General features: G+C 38.6%; 1 long non-coding RNA gene across 1 annotated transcript; it reads left to right on the top strand.

The window, feature by feature from the left end:
* Nucleotides 1–3,618: 3,618 nt before the first annotated feature.
* LOC115631835 lies at nucleotides 3,619–8,486 on the top strand. Its single transcript, XR_003996242.1, has 2 exons — nucleotides 3,619–3,667; nucleotides 8,353–8,486. It is a non-coding gene; the product is annotated as an uncharacterized LOC115631835 (long non-coding RNA).
* Nucleotides 8,487–8,663: the final 177 nt, after the last annotated feature.

Here is an 8,663-nt window from a genome sequence, read left to right as displayed (position 1 = left end):
TTGTGATAATTTTATGTGTAAATCATGAATTACTATCAATTTATTTTATATATTATTTTACTTAACTAATTTCAAAAATATGTATTGCTTCGATGCTGAAGTTATTTCCATAAACCATGATTTAAACTATGATCGTATCATTCTTAAAATTGCAAAACAAAAAAAAAGTGCAAAAATATATTCAACTAAAATTGCCAACTTTCGTGCTAGTTTTGGAAAATTTCGCTACGCTTGTAACTTTTTGAGAAACTCCAAACCCGCATGTTTATCTTTATGTGATATCTCATATTTCATAAACTAGCATATCTCTCCGGAACGTGCCCAACCTCCCCATTGTAGGGACACTCGTCCAGACACCATGAAAGCTGAAAAGTCATGATAAATATTTTACTGGCAGGCAGACGACGCCACTGCTCCTCCATTCAGGCTCGCATGAAAGCGAAAATGACAACAGACTCGACTCGAGTCGACTAGAGTCGCCGTCTATCTATCCCACTAACTGACTGACTAACTATGGTGGCCGCCTCACAGAATTGGGTGCGGTACGTCCGCGTGCCACAGCACGACAAAAATAATGTTGCCTTTTCCTTCTTTTTTTTTGCATACTGAGAGCTCTGTTGTAGCCCTCACAAAGGACAACATGCATATGGTTAGTTAGGTAGCCATAGACGCCACATGCTGGGCACACCCAACAACAACAACAACAACTCCAACAGCAACAGTAACAGTAACAACAATAACGACAGCAGCAACACCTGAACCCACCCATACACTCGCATGGCCGCCCACTTAGCCATGCGCTTGCCCATTCGTTGGCTGTTTAATTTGTTGACTTTTTGCCACTGTGAATGATGTGTTGGGTCTCGGACCGTGCCAGGACGTGCTAGGTTTGGAGGGGCGTAGGATATTTGTGGGTGGGGGGAGGAGAGGGGCAAGTGTTTGCCTAATGACTGTGGCATTTACTTTAGTCGTTGGCGTGCTTCTTGCGGGCGTTTAGCATTATGTGATTGCAATTATTCTAGATGAGCTGGCCTGTATTATTATTTGCCAAGAAACAGGCAGCTTGCATCAAAGAATCAACAACATTTATTTGCTGCCAATATTTTATATTTATTATGTTTTTTCCACACTAAACATTCTATATATTTATGCTAATATATGAAAAACAAAGAGTTTATAATGATTAACAGAATTCGAACAAAACAATATTAACTGAAATTATTTTTTAAAAATACATTACTTCAAAAAAGTAAATACTTTAATGAGTTTAATTGAAGCATTATTAGTTTTCAACTTCAGGTGTTTGAAGGAGTTTGAAGGTGTCTGTATATTAAGAATTACATATTTAACTACTTTAGATTGATGGGGAACGCTCTTTCCATAACCAAACTGAAGAAGCAATTTCAGTATAAAACATCAGCCTTAATAGTTGCCCATTTCAATTTTTAAACAAAGCCAAGTTCAATGTCAAATGAATGTTTATGGTGTTTCTAAGAAAGTTTCAGGTTGTAATTTTTTGCACCTGTGCCCCACTGTGCCATGTCCCAATGACCTAATAAAATGTATGAAACGAAGACAAGATAGTTCAAAAGTGTTACAACAACAACAAAAACACTAACAGATAATCACTACGCTCTTATAAACTCGCTCGTTTACTCGCTCATTCTTTTTTGAAATTACTCTCAAAAATTGGCAATGCACCGTTATGTGAGCCCACTACCCACACACATTACTGCCATATGGTAACGCCAGGCATTCACAATAGACCCAACAGACTCGCCCACTTCTGCGCAAGCGTGCAGAGAGGAAACTTTTCCGTTAGAAGGAACGAGTTAACTCACACACAGGCACAAAAAGTGGCTCATTCAGTCACTCATTCAACAAAAATATATCCTGGCTTTTAGCTCTGGCTGCAAAATTCAGTTAAGGCACGTACACTCGCTCGTTCGGTGGCAAAAAGCTGGGCCGTCGCATGCAGAAAAGCAAGCTGAAAGCTGAATAAGTAAAAAACCAAAAACACACACACAGCTCTGGATGAAATTTGTGTGGCACCGTCGTAGTCAAATGTTGTACGTATCGTGCGTGAGTGTGTGTGTGTTTTGAGTACATAATAAGGCCATGGAGTTTTATTGAAAAATGAAAATGTGCCTTGAAAGCAGGGGGAAAAACTAGCAGCATTATGCCATATTGATATGGAAATTTCTTTCTTTCGAGCGCCAGTGAAAAACTATGGCCATGTGGATAAGCACAACCAGCAATTTGGTAACGTGCAGCTGCCCCTGCTGTGGCAGCGAAGGGCACGGCGAGGCTGAGTTGCGTTAAAAATTTTGCAATTGCCAAAAAAAAAGTTGAGCAAAGATCAAATCAAAGAAAACTCGCTACGCAGATCGTGTAAATAAATCTAAGCCAAATTTAACCTATATTTCAAAAAATATATACAGTGCCAGCAACAACAACAAAACAGTAGCAACTGCTACGTTCAGCAACAACAACTAGAATAAAAGGTGTGAGAGCGGCAAAGTGTGCGAAAAAAGAGAGAAAAAAGGCAATGCGCGTTAGTGTGCGTGCGTGTGTGTGAAAGGTGTAAAAAATGTACATTTTGTGAATTGGCCACATAAAAGCAAAAAAAAGAAAAGAGAAAAGGAAAAAAACAAAAACGAGTAACGAGTGTAACCAAAAACAACTCCTAACGTAGAATCGAACGTAACGACCACCACCACAACGACGCTGACGGCGACGACCACGACGTTATATTTAGCCGCACAACGTGACGACGACTGCAGCGACTGCGACTACCGCAGCGACGCAGCATTCCGACCTACTAACACACCAATCAGCCACACTACGCACAAATGTAGTAGTTGATGTTGTTGTTGTTGTTAAATAATGCATGATGATGGTCCATGCTAAGTCAAACAATAATGCCAGATATGCCAAATGCAAAAATATATAACCACATATACAACCAAAAGCAATCATATTTAACTAATTTAACAAAATGCACAAATATCCCGGCTTATATCTTAGCCAGTGCGCACTGCCAATGCGCCGACAGCAGCATCAGCACTTTTATCAGCATACAACGCGTCCACCGACGCTGTGAATAATAAAACTATATCTAAACAACATCCAAAATCACAACACCACCAGCAAAGTAAGCACGCTTCTCTTTTTTTGTTTATAAAGTTACGGTTAGACAGGCAAATAATTTGCAAATAAATGCATTTAATTTTTCAAGCATGTCATGATGTCTAATGTTAATTACTCTCAACTGAATTGGTATTAGATGTACCTTTCATGGCCTTTAAGAACAATTTAATGACTTTTTGTCTGACCGTAGCATAACTTAGCTATAGTTTGTGTGTGTAAATTACTGCTTGTTTGATTTATTAGTTTGCTTGCTTCATTTGTGATTGTCAATGCCTACTAACTGACTTTAATTTGGCTAAAAATTCAAAGTTAAAGCCGTTCTCAATTCTAAGCCGCTGTAGTTTAACGGTCAAAAAAGCAATAGTCGGCTATCGATAAATAAGCTATTCGATTAGCCGTTCAGTGTTGGGAAATACACACGCGCTCCACCGTCATGTTATCGCGCGCAAACGCATAACTAAAAGCCCAAGAAAAGAGAGCAACGTCAATTGGTCTGGCAGGCAGGCAGGCGACAAACGTACGTATTATAGCGGTTATTCCTATAAAAATTAAAACAAATCGCTCGCATCCAACCATATTAAAGTACATTGCAATTGTGTGCTAACGTGGCCGTGTCATGTGGACTGGTGACCCCATGGGCAAGAACTTGAGCCTTTTAAATTCATTCAGTTTGTGGCTACTCTTCCGCTCCTTCTCGCGTTGGTAACACGCTTACTACGTGATGATGGGAAAAATTCACGAAACAATACGATGTGGAAAATAATAAGCTGCTTGATTTCCTTTTATATTTTATATGTGCCCTTTTATTTTGACAACTTAATGTAGGCAATTTCGCGTGCCTGCTTATAGATGTGTGTGTGTGTGTGTGGTGTGTGCGCTGTCAACGTTGTCGTCATCGGTGTGTGTACTTGTGTGTGTGTGTGTGTGCGAAATTCGCTGCTGTGGGGGCCAAATTTGTTATGTCAATAATTAACAGCAAAACTTACGGTAAAAACGTCAGCGAAAAGGCCGCAAAAAAGTGCGTAAGACAAGGCGCTTTCACTGGGAGCGTGTGAAAAATGGGCCCAAAACTAAAACAACTCGTCGACGGGAAGAATGTTACTACATTTTTTCGCCTGTTTCTTTTTTTTTTTTTTGTGACAAACGTCGTTGTCATCGCATGTGTGCGGCGCCCCTACATGTGGGTTCATGTGTATTTGTATGTGTTGCGCCCCATTCTTGCGGCCGTACTAGGAAAAAGAAACAGCAGGCTGGCAGGCTGACTTGCTAGCAGGCAAGAAGGCAAGCAGGCAGGCAGGCAGCAATTGCATTTGGCAATCATACGGAAAATTGATTTTTTGCCAAATGCGCGAACATTTTGTGTTGTACAATGTGTTGAAATTTGTACATTCTGGCGTTTTACACACACTTCTGTTTTGTTGATATTCTTGGTAGTTTCATTTTTTTTTCGATTTATGGCAGGTGTTTGCTTGAGAATGCGTGTACAAACAGGCAAAAAGGAGCAGCATTGCCACAGCTTCAGGTGTTTCCAAAAACCAATTCGGCTATACATACATATGTATGTATGTGTGTGTATGACGGCCTTCTCGACCAATTGGCACATTACAACATTTTTGTTTTTGCTGCTCCTCAGCTTTAGCATAGTACATACTTGTCTCCCCTTTTTGAATTACATTAAATATTTAAAACATATGCAAATTTGAACAGTAGCCATGCCTGCCGCGGCCTCAACGCGCTTGCTATTGTTGTTGTTCTTACTGCTGTTGAACATACATTCATACACACACACCTACATACATATGTACATCTTCAGCTGCTCTGGTTCTGCTCCTCTTCTGCTTTTATAGTTGTAGCGTGTGCCGTACGCCGTCTATAGTGTCGTGCTAATCGTTTTGTGTGGCAAGTGTTGCCCTTTTTTTGGGCTTACTTCTGAGCGCTTTTATATGTATTTGTGTATGAGTGTGTGCCCCTTTTTACACGCTACTACTTTTTTGCATTACGACGCCATATCCTTACCAGCACACACACACACACACTTGCACACACAGCAATCAACGCGGTAAGCCGTGGCATGTGGCAGTGGCTTCGAGCCGCAGCTGCTTCTCTCGCTTCTCAAATCAAATGCATTTCGATTGCTCCGTTTGCCATGCCTGTGACTCTGTCACTATGTCTCTGTCTCTGTTTGTGTGTACATTTCTTCATATGTATGTATGTATGTACGTGTATATGTATGTGTTTGCAAGTGCACTCAACTTGTGAACTACAGCGCAAGGATTCTTAAACACCATTTTCGTTGCTTCCCTATGTGTGAATACATTAATGTGTGTGTGTGTGTGTGGCTACCACCTTAAGTTGAGCTGCTGCTTCCTTTTCGCACGAGCGCCCCGGCATGCCGCCGCCCTTTCCCCTTGCCCTTTGCTCTTTGGCCCACATACACAACACGTGCCCATTGTGCCGCAACAAATTTACTCCAGTTTTGACTTTTGCTCCGTTTTTCGTCTACAATTGTATGAGTTCATACACACACGTACATATTTTAAATACCATGGACAGCAGTCCAAGAAGTGACGAAAGCCAAAGCGGTTGAAAACCTGCATTTTTGTGGCCCGTTTATTCTCTGTTCGCTTAAACACAGACACTGCAGAACTATTTCATATGCCTAACATTTTAATAATAACGACTAATAAATAACTTTTTCGGAAAACAATATATTATTTAATGTCTATTTAAGATCAATCTCGTGGACAATGATGTGGTCAGATTGGTAGTTAAAAGTGTTGGATTAGTATATGATACTGCAGTCTAGAGAATACCTCCATGGGATGCGGGCTTTTTTAAAAGACATTTTTTTTTTTTTAGATAGTTGACTAGGTGGGTGACGTGATAATGCGAAGCCGGTCTATAAAAGTCCAAAAACAGCGCCAAACCCTATAAAGAGGAATAAGTACAAGAACTATCAAAAATCCTATTAAGAAAGTGGGAAAAAACAAACTTCATAATATACTTTTCAGCAGTTTGATAACAGAATATACATATATAGAAAAACCGAAGAAAACATTTATCTCTTTTTATGTATTTCCCTTAAACTAGGTGCAATATTTTGTCCTTTTTGTTAGTCTACTTGTGATAAGTTCCATGTTTTTCGACAAATAAATATACAACTTTGTTTTGAAACTCAAAAATAATCGCAAAATAACAATTAATTTTCTTTACATAACTTATGAATTCTATTCACATGTATGTTTGTTTATATATCTGATTAATTGTGAATAGAGTCTTATTGTGAAGGAATTGAAGACTCTTCTCTTCTTCTGTCTTAGACAGTAATTTTTATTTGCCTTTTCGTTTCGCCACTAGATTTTTGTGAACGCATACGTGTTTGTGCGAATGTAGCTTTGAACTTCTTTGATTGCGAAAAGCAGCTTACATGTGTAGAACGATTGTTCTGTATGGCCGAATTGTTGAATTTGTGAGAATTCTTCTGCCTGGCTGGACTTTAATTACGTAGAGCTAAATTAGAACATAAGAGCAGCAGAACCGATTTCGTATCTGTGTACTATACAAGTATGTCTATTCTCATTTTCATAGAGTGTAAAATTTGCTTAGAAACTTTGGATTATAATCGTACATTTTGTGGCAATTAACTTACAAAACATATGGTAGTACGAATCGTATTTCGGTCAAATACTATGTATGGTTAATATCGAAATTTCTTCAAAATAATTACCTGTGAAAGATTGTTACTTTTGAATGAGTTGAGTGCGATTTTCCCCATCTCTAACGTTCTCGTAAAGATGCTTCAACATTGAAGCTGTTATCGCTTAGTAGTGGAATAAAGTTCCCTCTTGGCCAAGGTACTTTTGATTTAAAAACCACACCGTTAAGTGTTTCTATTGCATTATTTAATTCACAGCTCTAATTTTTATTTGTTTTCAATTGTAATTTCCTCGTATTATCGACTTAAAAGGTCACTTAAATGGCAATAACCAAAACCAGTCAATGTTGATGCTTCGCTTTATTCTATGCACTAATTAAAACTTGTTAATTAATGGTTCTATCGTAATATGAAAAACGTGCTTTGGCAAACAATTCTAAGTGTGCTGTGTGGGCGCGTTTGTTGCTACTTCTGCCTTTGTTTTTCCTATTATTGTGGCACTGTCTGGGCGTTTGCTCCAACTGCGACCACTAATTAAGATGTTCCGAAGTGGGCAGAGAGAAGCAGCCGCCCAGACGGTAATTTGATTTATTTGACATTAGCACCTTATGCGTAAAGACACACATCCGCATGTAGTACACAAATACGAGAATGCCTATTACGGTGGGTCTCTGAGACCGTTTAAAGCTTCGTAACAAATTACTGGAAATGTGAGGCAGGCTAATTGAATGAGACAGCAGCTGTTAGGTGCATGCGAGATGGAGAGAAGTGTCGTTAAATATTTATTAACTTATAGCATACATGTGTACATAATATCTATCATTGCTTGAAACTATATTTATCGTAATTCATTTATTGTCTGCTCAACAGCAATGCAATCAAATATATTTTGCTTATAAAATGTGTGGCCTAAACAAATATAAAATGCTCATATTCCAAGTTTGTATTTTCACAGCTTGATTGTTTTCAAAGTATTGAGGAGCGCTTAGAAGCAATTTGTCTGTTTTAGTGATATTTTTGTAATGTAATATTTTTCTCTGATATTGCTGATGTACCTAATGATCCGATATCGGCGCCTCTTTATTGCTTTGATGCTCAACTACTTCATTACAAAACTGACAGCAGTCCAGAGTATTTTTTCTGTATTTCGACTAACCCGCAATATTTCCATACATTATTTTTAGCGTGTGGTTAGCTGCCTGACTTTAATATTAGTTGTAGATCTCTGACATAACATACGAGTATTTGTTAATGGATTGCAAAGTTGCTTTTCTGGATTTTTAAGCTTTTAGTTATGAGGTACGAAGGCAAGGAGCTGACAAAGGAACTAAGTTTTCAATTAACAATGCGATTATGCTTACATAAATAATAGTATATGAAGCACACCCTCAGTACGTTTATTCACTCTCATGAATGTTAAGTCTCATCCGCTTTCGATCGCCCTTTCGCCCTTGTTTGCTGTGAAATCCACTTGAACATTTGTTTAACACTCACTTACTAAAAACAACTTTTTGCTTATCTCTCTTTCTCGCTCTTTATACTTACAGGTGCTGATAACACAAAACAAGTGGCAATAAAAAAGTAAAATAGCAAAAATAAAAAGGAGGCGAAAAAAATCTAACACGAAAGTCGAGAGTGAAGCAAAAAAGCTAGTAAGTTGCCAAAGTTGAGGGCAAGCAAGAAAAAAAAAGGAAGTGAAACAAGTGTGTGAAAAGTGTTAAAAGTGTTTTTTCCCGCCCTCTCTGTCTGTGTGTTTGTGTGAGAAAATTTTTGGCTAATAAAAGAGAAAGCAAATAAAACAAACGCCACAGCAATTGCAGAAAAGTTTCTGGCAAAAGCGACCAAGTCGTCACAACGT

Source organism: Scaptodrosophila lebanonensis, unplaced genomic scaffold (genome assembly GCF_003285725.1).
Source record: "Scaptodrosophila lebanonensis strain 11010-0011.00,11010-0021.00 unplaced genomic scaffold, SlebRS2 tig00001412-arrow-pilon, whole genome shotgun sequence".
NCBI lineage: Eukaryota > Metazoa > Arthropoda > Insecta > Diptera > Drosophilidae > Scaptodrosophila > Scaptodrosophila lebanonensis.
Note: the sequence above shows the minus strand (reverse complement) of the source record. Positions and strands in the feature narration are given on the sequence as shown.